Source organism: Haematobia irritans, chromosome 3 (genome assembly GCF_050003625.1).
Source record: "Haematobia irritans isolate KBUSLIRL chromosome 3, ASM5000362v1, whole genome shotgun sequence".
Lineage (NCBI taxonomy): Eukaryota > Metazoa > Arthropoda > Insecta > Diptera > Muscidae > Haematobia > Haematobia irritans.
Window position 1 is genome coordinate 185,356,534 of NC_134399.1, and position 13,726 is coordinate 185,370,259.

The 13,726-nt window shown below is 27.7% G+C and overlaps 1 protein-coding gene across 1 annotated transcript in view; it reads right to left on the reverse strand.

Moving 5' to 3' along the window:
• Ac13E (Adenylyl cyclase 13E) overlaps positions 1-13,726 on the reverse strand; it is a 242,762-nt gene that overhangs the window by 146,997 nt on the left and 82,039 nt on the right. The gene's annotated exons all lie outside the window — the stretch shown is intronic.

Consider the following 13,726-nt stretch of genomic DNA (forward strand, 5'->3'; position numbering starts at 1 on the left):
GCCTTGGGCTTATAAAAACCGTAGTTTTTATCCGATTTGCCTGAAATTTGAAATCTAGAGGTTCTCTAGGACACTAAAGACTTGTGCCGAAAATGGTGAGTACAGGTCGATGTTTTGGTATAGCCATCATATAGACCGATCTCCCGATTTTACTTATTGGTCTACTAGAATCCGTAATTTTTACCCAATTTGCCTCAAATCGGAAATCTAGTGGTATTATAGGACCTTAAAGAGGTGTGCCGAAAATTATGAGTATCGGTCCATGGTTTGATGTAGCCCCCAAATAGACCAATCTCCTGATTTTACTTCTTGGGCTTCTAGAATCCGTAATTTTTATCCAATTTGCGTGAAATTTGAAATCTAGAGGTATTCTATGACCATAAAGACGTGTGTCGAAAATGGTGAGTACCGGTCCATGTTTTGATATAGCCAACATATAGACCGATCTCCCGAGTTTGTTTCTTGGGCTTCTACACGCAGAGAAGAAACATGATTGTCACAATCATATTCGAAGAGCAAAATAATATGATAGGAGCTATTTTTGCGGCGACCATGTAACATTTTAACCTGCAACCATGTTGGCTCAGTGAACATGGTTCTAAGAAAAATGTAATTGTCCTCATCTAAAATGTTATTATATTGATAAAAAGAATTTTGTTTGAATGAAAAGACAATGGTCACGATTTAAAATGTTATGGTATTCATTAAAAATGTTTTTCTTCTAGTTAAAAGAACATGGTCACAACCTAAAATGTTTTGATCTTTATGAAAAAACTTTATTCATCGTCGAAAAAAGGACGCCACTTGAGAAAAGAAAACACAAAATTAACTTTATTTGTTTGTGTTTGTTTATTTATAAACTAATTCATTGTTTATTTGTATTTATAATGCCGTTCAAGCAAACATCATATATTTTTACACACTCTATTTTATTTCAATTTCAACAATAAGTAATTATTCCATATTTACATCGTGCGCATCAAATGTACAAACGCAGACATCATGTAACTGGAAATAAAAATAAATGATACCATATAGCAAAATGTAGAACAAAAAACAGGTACATTTTTTCAATTACACTTTCCTTTTTTGTGTTCACATAAAACCACGTGCCACTTCTGAATAAATAAATTAACACAAAACACAGTAAATCCGTATTCTCCGTCCATTCCAAGAAACAATCAACACACGACTGACGCGCAAAATGAAAATCGTGTGTACCTGCTCAATGTTTTTATAAAATTCTGTTCGCTGCAAACAAGTTAAAAAATTAAATGGTCACGAAAAAAATGTAAATGGTCTTTATGGCCATGTAATGGTTCTAGACATGTCTATACTTAACCTATAGTAATACTTTTTTCCCTGTAAAAAAGTAAAAAAAATTAAATGGTCAGGTACATGATTTTCCCGACCATTTAATGGTCTCAAATTCTATCATTTAAATGATAGAACATGTTTGCGGTATTTGAGAACCATTCAAATGCTTATTGCCACCATAGATTTTTCTCCGCTCGAAAACTATTTTTACAAAGACAAAATACATGGTTTTCGCGACAATTACATGCTCTAGCTAAGCATTAAATGGATGCGGCAACCATGTCCAAACATGGTTTTTCTGTGCGTGTAGAATCCGTACTTTTTATCCAATTTGCCTGCAACTGGAAATCTAGAGGTATTTTAGAAAAATAAAGAGATGTGCCGAAAATTGTGATTATCGGATCATGTTTTGATATAGCCCTCATATAAACCGATCTCCCGATTTTACTTCTTGGGCTTCTAGAAACCGTAGTTTTTATCCAATTTGCCTGAAATTGGAAATGTAGAGGAATTCTAGGAAAATAAGGAGATGTGCCGAAAATGGTGATTATCGGTCCATGTTTTGTTTTCGGTCCATGTTTTGCTAGGGCCCCCATATAGACCGATCTCCCGATTGTACTTCTTGGGCTTGTAGAATCCGTAGTTTTTACCCAATTTGCCCAATTTGAAATTGGAAATCTGGAGGTATTCTAGGAAAAGAAAGAGATGTGTCGAAAAAGGTGATTATCGGTCCATGTTTCGATACAATAATGTTAAGGCCTCAGCGCCTTAAGGCATTTTTGAGCCAAGTTGGCAAATGTGTGACAAAGATAAATGTTTTTAATATATTATAATTTTAAAAATATAGGTACGAAATTAAAAAATCAAAAAGAAAGAGAAAAAAAAATAAAAAGAAATTACAAAAATAAATCCATACCAAAACCATAAATTTTGAATGCAATTTAAGCTAGAAGTATCTCAACATTTTCAAGCAAATATTTCTTAAGTTTGGTCTTAAACAGCGATATATTAGATGAATGCTTCACATCATGGGGTAAGGCATTACATAGGGAAGTACCAATGAACTCAATTCTCTGTTTGGTAATTTCCAATCTACACCTCACTACCCTTAAAGATGTTCTGTTTCTAGTGTTAAAAGCAGATTGATTCCTGGAAAACTTTAACGTAGAATAGCCGATATTTTTCTCAGTCTTATAAATATATAGCAACAACTGATATCTATACAAACCATGTACAGGCAAAATATTTTTAGAAATTTCCGCGTATAGTGGTATCGTCGAAAACCTCATGGGCAAGTTAAAGACGGCCTTCAGCTTTATTCTGCATGCGTTGTAAGGAACGTAGAGCTGAGGTATTCTTCTATCCAAAAATGACTGCCAAATAACCAAGATGACTCTGCACCAATGACTGATATAGCATCATCCTAGCTTTGGAGTCCAAAAGGTACCTCATCTTAAAAAGAATTCCTAACGCTGGAGCTACTTTGTTCTTCAGACTAGATATATGAGAGCCTCAAGATAAATTATGCTGAAGTAATATACCTAAATATTTCACTTCCTTGACTTCGTTAACTACAATACCATTGATGGATATTGAAAACTCACTAACAGCTTGGTTCGAAGTCGGTCTAAAACACACCAATTTCGTCTTCAACGAACTTAATACTAACTTATTTAACGTCGTATATTCAAGGATCAAGGCCATATCCCTTTCCATAGCATTTCTTAATGTCACGTCGTTTCTATAAGGGTAAAGCAGACATATATCATCTGCAAACATATACATCAAATCAAGGCGTTATTTTATCATTTTCTGCCACAGCTATAAGAGATGTTTATGATTCCTCCAAACTCAAACAAAAAATGGCTCTTATAAATTCAGAATCTGATCTAGTCTTCATAGGTAAAATTTTTACATTTACCTGCTTGGGAAGATATCTGTCATCAAACCTCTCCCCCCTGAAATTTTAAGAGGGAACTATTATATTTCATTCATGGTGTTGGGTATTTAAGATTCGGCCAGGCCGAACTTACTGCTGTGTATACTTGTGTTTTTTTTTTTTTTATTTAATTCATATTGAACTTATGTGTACGGTCATCATTAGCGTAGCTAGACTATTTCCTAGAGGGAGCTACAGCCCCCTAGCAAAAAATCAATAGACTGAAGTTATAGGTTCAATTAATGTTTTATTTTATAAAAATGAATAAAAAATCAGACTTCAACATAAGTAGACAATTTATAAAAAATCAACTAAAAGTAGTTCCACGCTTTTTACCAGAAAAATTTGGGTGTTGTTCTAAAGGCACAACTTTAAAAGCACTTCCAAAAATGTCTGCACAAAGAAGTTAAGTTGGAGGGGGGGCTAAAATTTTTCTGGGGGGGTCTAAGCCCCCTCCCCAGAGGCCTTCCTACGCTTATGACGGTCGTTGAACTTGATACCCACGTTTAGTTCAAAAAAATGTTTGAGACATACTTAACAAAAGGAAACTTTCACTGGGCTGTGGAAAATTTCGAAAAAAAAATTAATTACAAATTATAATTTTTTGCAATAAAAATAAGTTAAACTAACGCTAAATTAGTCATTTATGCGGCTGACCCAAGGGCAAATGTAGTAAAACTGAGCTATTTCTAACGCCATCTATTGGAAAACTAAGACATTTCGCAACTAATATATAAAATAATATAGTCTCATTGCTAATCAGTATAATGTGATTTAAGAAAAACTTTAACAAATATTCAATCAACAGAAAAGACCTTCACAAATTGCAATTTCCATTTAATTCTACCTGTGCAAATGGAATTGAAATTTGTAATTCTTGTGTTTACTTCCAAACCGTTTACTGCATCTAAAACCAAGTTAAATATCTACCTTCTTTCTTTCTTTCCGCTTGTCATTTACATTTTGAGCAAAGCTCTTGCAATGCAAGCAAACAAATAAAATGACTACCTTCAACATTCATTTATATGGGGCAAGGTTAGCCTATTAAATTCTCCTCTTCTCAGTTAGGTTTGGTATATATGGAAGTTACGGAAAGATGTGGTGACATTTCCGCAGAACTTTTATTCCATAATTTTACGACTTTGTATTGCAGTGACATTTGCGCGTTGTTATTAGTCAGGCATGATATCTCAGTAGGAAAACAAGGGGAGATATTTTGAAGGCTATGATAATGGGCCTTTTGGCAAGGCTTAAGTTGTAAGTGTAGATCCATACAGAAAGAAAAGTTTCTGTCCTGAGGAATGGCTGGTGCCAAGCAATTATCACGATTTTTTTAGGCTTGAAACCTGGGACAACGAAAATTGTTTCAAAATTTATAAAAATTTGAGCAAGAACAATATCGTATAGACATTGCTCCGGAGCAGTTGAACATCATCAATGATGATCCAGATTACCTCAAAAAGATCTGTATTCACCGTATTTGGCCTCCGCTAACTTTTACCTCTTCCCAAAACTGAAGAGACCGAAAGCGGTTTTTTACGATTGAGGAGATAAAAGAAAACACAAAACTATACCAAAAAGCGGGTATCAGAAGTTTTTCGTGGATCGAAAAAAACTGCCGTACACTAAAAAAAAAGCATGCCCGGTTTCAAAGATTTTGTCTTTACATTAATGATTTTGGTATTGAACGAAAGAAGCGGAACATAGAAGAAAGGCCAACTTTAAGACTTTTCACTTTCACTTCACTTTTAAATTTAAGTTTTGCATACTTGATTCTAGGAAACCAATTTTAATTTATTTGTTTTTTTTTTCAGTTTTTTAGAGCCTTCTAAAACCATGTTAACGACTACTTCAGTTTCAAAATTCGGGCTCGACTACAAGCAGAAGTTATGCTTTGTTTCAAGTAAAAATGTCTTTAAAAAAATGTTGAAAAAATCTCCTACTTTTAAACGCTTTTTTTGCTTTGTCTTCAATATGCAAAAGCTCAACCATTTTATTAAAGACGATTTCATTAACTTTGAAGAATTTTTCACATCCATTAAAGTCAAGTTGACCTCAGTCAAACAAAATTCCCTTTCATTTTAGGATACCCAAATTTAAGTCACATCACTTAACAATAAGAACAAAGCGACTTCATCAAAGAGTTTATTGACTTTTGGTTCAGAAAACACCCTTTATATCAAACACATGCGTCTTTTATGCTAAAAAATCGTATAAGAAATCTTTGACCTCATGATCATTTTTGTGTTAGTGTGAAAGATAATTATTGATTAATAAATTAACATATTTTAAATAACATTTAGTTTTCTATCAGACCTCATGGTGAAGTACAATTTTGACAAATATAATCTATAGAAATAAAATTTTGAAAAATTTTCTATAGAAATACAATCTTGAGAAAATTTTCTATAGAAAAAAATCTAAAGAAATAATAATTTGACTAAAATTTCTATAGAAATACAATTTTGACGAAAATTTCTATAGAAACAAAATTTTGACAAGATTTTTTATAGAAATAAATTTTTGACAAAATTTTCTATAGAAATAAAATTTTGACTAAAATGTCTATTAAAACAAACTTTTGACGAAAATTTCTATAAAAACAAAATTTTTACAACATTTTTTATAGAAATAAAACAAATGGAAAAAGAAGAGGAGGCACGCTCAAAATAAACCCAGCCATGTGAATTCAAATCGATGATTTGACAGTGGCATAGGAAAAGAGATATGTTTGTTTCGAATTTATTTCGGCATAAGCCGGCTATCAATGTAAAACCTTTTTTCGGAGGGTTCAAGTGTGGTTTTTGTTGGGTTTAATAAACTGCCTGAATTTATTCTGATAATTGGTTGATAGTTTTGCTGCAAGTAGAGGATGCTGATGAGGAATGTGGTAATTCCGAAACGTGCGTCCATCCAACCATCTTGCAGTCTATAGGGCTTTGCCCAAATAAATTTGACAAACATTCTTTTCCTCTGTTGGTTAAGCTACAATTGTAGTTTAGTCAATGTATGGTTTTAAGCTGAAATAAAAAACAACAACAATGCTTAAAGAACAAAACCAACAATAACAAAACAAAACAAAAGAAATAAAATTTTGCCAAAATTTTCAATACAAATAAAATTTTGACTAAAATGTCTATAAAAATAAACTTTTAAAAAAATTTCTATAGAAATACAATTTTGACAAAATTTTCTATAGAAATACAATTTTGACAAAATTTTCTATAGAAATAAAATTTTGACTGAAATGTCTATAAAAATAAACTTTAAAAAAAAAATTCTATAGAAATAAAATTTTGAGTAAAATGCCTATAAAAATAAACTTTTGATAAAAATTTCTATAGAAACAAAATTTTGGCAACATTTTTTATAATATATAAAAATAAACTTTTACAAAAATTGTTATAGAAATAAAATTTTGACAAAATTTTGTATAGAAATAAAATTTTGACAAAATTTTCTATAGAAATGAAATTTTGACGAAATTTTCTATAGAAATAAAATTTTCACAAAATTTTCTATAGAAATAAAATTTTGAGAAAATTTTCGATAAAAAAATCTATAGAAATAATATTTTGGCTAAAATTTCTATAGCAATACAATCTAGACGAAAATTTCTATGGAAACAAATTTTGACAACAGTTTTTATAGAAATAAAATTTTGACAAAATTTTCTATAGAAATAAAATTTTGACTAAAATGTCTATAAAAATAAACTTTTGATGAAAATTTCTATATAAATTAAATCTTGACAAAATTTTCTTTAGAAATAAAATTTTGACAAAATTTTCTATAGAAATAAAATTTTGACTAAAATGTCTATGAAAAAATTTTTTAAAAAATTTCTATAGAAATAAAATTTTAACAAATTTTTTTATAGAAATAAAATTTTGACAAAATTTTCTATAGAAATAAAATTTTGAGAAAATTTTCTATAAAAAAAATCCATAGAAATAATATTTTGGCTAAACTTTCTATAGAAATATAATTTTGACGAAAGTTTCTATAGAAACAAAATTTTGACAACATTTTTTACAGCAATAAAAGTTTGACAAAATTTTCTATAGAAATTAACTTTTGACTAAAGTGTCTATAAAAATAAACTTTTGACAAAAATTTCTATAGAAATAAAATTTTGACAAAATTTTCTATAGAAATAAAATTTTGAAAAATTTTTTATAGAAGTAAAATTTTGAGAAAATTTTCTATAAAAAAATCTATAGAAATAATATTTTGATTAAAATTTCTATAGCAATACAATCTTGACGAAAATTTCTATAGAAACAAAATTTTGACAACATTTTTTATAGAAATAAAATTTTGACAACATTTTCTATAGAAATAAATTTTTGACAAAATTTTCTATAGAAATAAAATTTTGACAAAATTTTCTATAGAAATAAAATTTTGACCAAAATATCTATAAAAACAAACTTTTGACAAAAATTTCTATAGAAATAAAATTTTGACAAAATTTTCTATAGAAATAAAATTTTGTTAAAATTTTCTATAGAAATAAAATGTTCATTCGTTTTGTTTGTTATTGTTGGCTTCTTTTCAATCGTTATTATTGTCTTTGATCTCAGCTTAAAGCCATGCATTGACTAAACTACAAGTGTAGCTTAACCAACAGAGGAAAAGTATGCTTGTCAAATTTATTTGGGCAAAGCCCTATAGACTGCAAGATGGTTGGATGTACAGCTGTTTCGGAATTACCACATTCCTCATCAGCATCCTCTACATGCAGCAAAACTATCAACCAATTATCAGAATAAATTCGGGTAATTCACTCACCCAATGTGAACTACACTTGAACCTTCCGAAAAGGGTTTGATAGTCGGCTACTGCCTAAACAAATTTTGCAAACATATCTCTTTTCCTTTGCCAAACTCAAATCATCGATTTGAATGTATTTGGCTGGGTTTGTTTTTCAGCGTGCTTCCTCTATCTTCCTTCGTTTTGTTTGTTATTGTTGGCTTCTCTTCAATCGTTATTATTGTCTTTGATCTCAGCTTAAAGCCATGCATTGACTAAAGACTAAACTACAAGTGTAGTTTAACCAACAGAGGAAAAGTATGCTTGTCAAATTGATTTGGGCAAAGCCCTATAGACTGCAAGATGGTTGGATGTACAGCTGTTTCGGAATTACCACATTCCTCATCAGCATCCTCTACTTGCAGCAAAACTATCAACCAATTATCAGAATAAATTCGGGTAATTCACTCAACCCAACGTGAAATACACGTGAACCTTCCGATGATAGTTTTGCTGCAAGTAGAGGATGCTGATGAGGAATGTGGTAATTCCGAAACAGCTGTACATCCAACCATCTTGCAGTCTATAGGGCTTTGCCCAAATCAATTTGACAAGCATACTTTTCCTCTGTTGGTTAAGCTACACTTGTAGTTTAGTCAATGCATGGCTTTAAGCTGAGATCAAAGACAATAATAACGATTGAAGAGAAGCCAACAATAACAAACAAAACGAATGAAGATAGAGGAAGCAAAATTTTCTATAGAAATAAAATTTTGAAAAAAAAAAAATTCTATAGAATTTTTTCTATAGAAAGAAAATTTTGACAAAATTATCTATAGAAATAAAAATTTTGCAAAATTTGCTATAGAAATAAAATATGGACACGTTTTTGTATAGAAATACAATTTTGAAAAATTTCTCTAGAGAATTAAAATTTTAACAAAATTTTCTATAGAAATACAATTTTGGAAAGGGATTATACTTTAATACCTTCATCCCCTACTGGGGCAACAAAAATCCCTTCTTCTTCTTTTTCTGCCATCTTCATAGCACCCATGCCCATGTAAACTATCAGTGAGGAAAAGCGACGGAATAGTTTTCCAATAGAATAACAACAACGAATAGAATCCACAACAGGAGTCAGCCAATAATAGTAGCAATATAAACATCGCATTTTCCATCGCAATGTCATCATGAAAATGGAAAAATGAGAACATACACGCTTCGCCTCAACAGTCATATGGTGGCTATATTTAAAGGAACGGGGTAAGTACTTCGTGTCTGTTGATCATTTACAATTCACATACAACCATGTTTACTTTAAATGTAAACAATTTTATTTATTTACTTATTTATTATTCGTGTCATTCTTTGGCTCCTCTTAATGTCTATGGTTGGGATCTCTCAATCCCCTTTAAGGTCGCCTCTAGGGTTTGTCATTGAAGAGAATTGAGTGCGAATGTTTACATTTTATTAAATGGGGATTCGAATTTATAACACCTTCCGTGCCAACAATAGTATATGCAAAAAGTGGTGAGCACTGGTGGATACATATGTATCAAATATTACTTTAAAATTCTCAAGAAGATAAGAATAAATGTATTAAATCTTACCTTGATTTCGATCTAAATTATTTATTTGGATATTCGTTAAAGAATTTTAGTAGAATTTGTATGATCATTATATGCTTGCACTTAAAAATAATGTGCTAAAACTTGAATTCCAAACATATAATTTTTACAACGAATCACATGAAAAACAGCATTTTTCGTCCGTGTAGAAATGCAATTTTTACAATATTTTCTATAGAAATAAAGTTTTGAGAAAATCTTCTCTAGAGATACAATTTTGAAAAAATTTTCTATAGAAATGAAATCTTGACAAAATTTTCTACAGAAATAAAATTTTGACAAAATTTCCTATAGAAATAAAATTTTGACAAAATTTCCTATAGAAATAAAATTTTGACAAAATTTCCTATAGAAATAAAATTTTGACAACATTTTATGTAGAAATAAAATTTTGACAAAATTTTCTATAGAAATAAAATTTTGCAAACATTTTCTATAGAAATAAAGTTTTGCAAAAATTTTCGATAGAAATAAAATGTTGACAAAATGTTTTATAGAATTAATTTTTTTGTTTATAGAAATAAAATTAAGACAAAATTATCTATTAAAAAAATTAATAGAAATTTTTGATGGAAAAAAATTTTGACAAATTTTCTATAGAAATAAAATGTTGACAAAATTTTCTATAGAAATAGAATTTTGACAAAATTTGAAATTCTATTGGAATGAAATCTTGACAAAATTTTCTTTAGAAATAAAATTTTGACAAAATTTTCCATAGAAATAAAATTTTGATAAAATTTTCCATAGAAATAAAATTTTGACAAAATTTTCAGTAGAAATAACATTGTGATAAAATTTCTAAAGAAAAAAATGTTAACAAAAAATTCTAAAGGAATAAAATTTTTATAAAATTTTCTATAGAAATAAAATTTTGACAAAATTTTCTATATAAACAAAATTTGGTCAAATTTTCTACAGAAATAACATTTTGACAAAATTTTCTATAGAAATAAAATTTTGCAAACATTTTCTACATAAATAAATTTTGCAAAAAATTTCGATAGAAATAAAATATTGACAAAATTTTTTATAGAATTAATTTTTTTTATAGAAATACATTTTTTCCAAAATTTCCTTTAGAAATAAAATTTTGACAAAATTTTCTTTAGAAACAAAATTTAGACAAAATTTTCTATAGAAAAAAACTTTGACAATATTTTCTATAGAAATAAAATTTTGACAAAATTGTCTGTAGAAATAACATTTTGACAAATTTTCAATAGAAATAAAATTTTGACAAAATTTTCTATAGAAATCATATTTTGACAAAATTTTCTATGGAAATAACATTTTGCAAACATTTTATATAGAAATAAAAGTTTGCACACAATTTTCTATAGAAACAAAATGCTGACAAAAATTTTTATAGAAATAAAATTTTGACAAAATTTTCTATAGAAACAAAATTTGGTAAAATTTTCGATAGAAATAAAATTTTGACGAAATTTTCTATCAAACATTTCTATAGAAATAAAATTTTTTTCAAAATTTTCTCTAAAAATTTCTTTAGAAATTAAAATTTGAATAAAAAAAATATAGAAATAAAATATTGACAACATTGTCTATAGAAATAAAATTTTGAGAAATTTTTTTATAGAACTAAAATTTTGAAAAAATTTTCTATAGAAATGAAATCTTGACAAAATTTTCTACAGAAATAAAATTTTGACAAAATTTCCTATAGAAATAAAATTTTGACAAAATTTCCTATAGAAATAAAATTTTGACAACATTTTATGTAGAAATAAAATTTTGACAACATTTTCTATGGAAATAAAATTTTGACAAAATTTTCTATAGAAATAAAATTTTGCAAACATTTTCTATAGAAATAAAGTTTTGCAAAAATTTTCGATAGAAATAAAATGTTGACAAAATGTTTTATAGAATTAATTTTTTTGTTTATAGAAATAAAATTAAGACAAAATTATCTATTAAAAAAATTAATAGAAATTTTTGATGGAAAAAAATTTTGACAAATTTTCTATAGAAATAAAATGTTGACAAAATTTTCTATAGAAATAGAATTTTGACAAAATTTGAAATTCTATTGGAATGAAATCTTGACAAAATTTTCTTTAGAAATAAAATTTTGACAAAATTTTCCATAGAAATAAAATTTTGACAAAATTTTCCATAGAAATAAAATTTTGACAAAATTTTCAGTAGAAATAACATTGTGATAAAATTTCTAAAGAAAAAAATTTTAACAAAAAATTCTAAAGGAATAAAATTTTTATAAAATTTTCTATAGAAATAAAATTTTGACAAAATTTTCTATATAAACAAAATTTGGTCAAATTTTCTACAGAAATAACATTTTGACAAAATTTTCTATAGAAATAAAATTTTGCAAACATTTTCTACATAAATAAATTTTGCAAAAAATTTCGATAGAAATAAAATGTTGACAAAATTTTTTATAGAATTAATTTTTTTATAGAAATACATTTTTTTCCAAAATTTTCTTTAGAAACAAAATTTAGACAAAATTTTCTATAGAAAAAAACTTTGACAATATTTTCTATAGAAATAAAATTTTGACAAAATTTTTTATAGAAATAACATTTTGACAAATTTTCAATAGAAATAAAATTTTGAGAAAATTTTCTATAGAAATGAAATCTTGACAAAACTTTCTATAGAAATAAAATTTTAACAAAATTATCTATAGAAATAGAATACTGACAAAATTGTCTATAGAAATAAAATTTTGAAATAATATTGTGAGAAAATTTTCTATAGAAATAAAATTTTGATAAAATTTTTTATGGAAATGAAATCTTGACATAATTTTCTATGGAAATAAAATTTTAACAAAATTTTTATAGAAATAGAATACTGACAAAATTTTCTATAGAAATAAAATTTTGAGAAAATTTTCTATAGAAATAAAATTTTGCAAAAAATTTCGATAGAAATAAAATGTTGACAAAATTTTTTATAAAATTAATTTTTTTTATAGAAATAAAAATTTTTCCAAAATTTTTGTTAGAAATAAAATGTTGACAAAATTTTCTTTAGAAATAAAATTTTGACAAAATTTTTAGAAAATTTTCTATAGAAATAAAATTTTGATGAAATTTTCTATGGAAATAAAATTTTGAGAAAATTTTCTATAGAAATAAAATTTCGACAACATTTTCTATAAAAATAAAATTTTGACAGAATTTTCTATATAAATAAAAATTTGACAAACATTTTTATAGGAATTAAATTTTAGTCGCTATAGGACTGATCATAATATATAATGTTGCAAATACTAACACAAAATTTGGTCAAAAATTTAAAATAAGTCTGTTTGGTATATTTTTGTTAAAACTTTCTTCAAATTTTTGTAGGTTACTTTATGGCACGAGGTGCAACCGTGGGTACCATACATTGTGCAAAATGAGCTTGGACTAAGGCTATTGATGTTCTGAAAAGTATAAGAGATCGTCATTGCAGAAAAAGAGCTAGACTGGAACTAGCCAATGAGTTTCACGAAAGTGGCCATTTGCTGATTTTTTTCTTCCAAGAGAAGGCCAAATTGAGCAGTTTGTGGACAAATACAATGATCGGATTTATTTGCCAAACAGGTCATATGAATTTACACTTCAAGGGCCGCCGGCTGCAGTGGGCCGCCATAACGGCCAAAAGGTCGATCCCCACTGGTATTCATTTACCATGGGAACAAATTAATGCCGAGTATTATCTGAAAAATGTGTTAAAGACAGTATTGATTAAATTGATTGAATATTTCGATCGCAGACCATGGACTTTTCAACAGGACAGCACCATCTCTTTCAACACGCGTCAACCAAGAAGGACTTAAAAAGGCGATTCCTTGCTTCATTTCTATACCTATAATTTCCTTCCTGGGAGGTTCACTGGTTTTTTGAGTGGCACAATATTCTATGGTAAAAACCACAACGTAACCATAAAAACCATATTACATTATCTTTACCATTAATTAAAAATTTATTTCGAATGCATATCGCCAAAGTAAAAGATGCCCAACATATTTTCAACAGAGGTTTTGTAAATTTAATTGAGATCAAATTTAAACTACAGACCTACAGATGAAAACTTAATCTTTTCT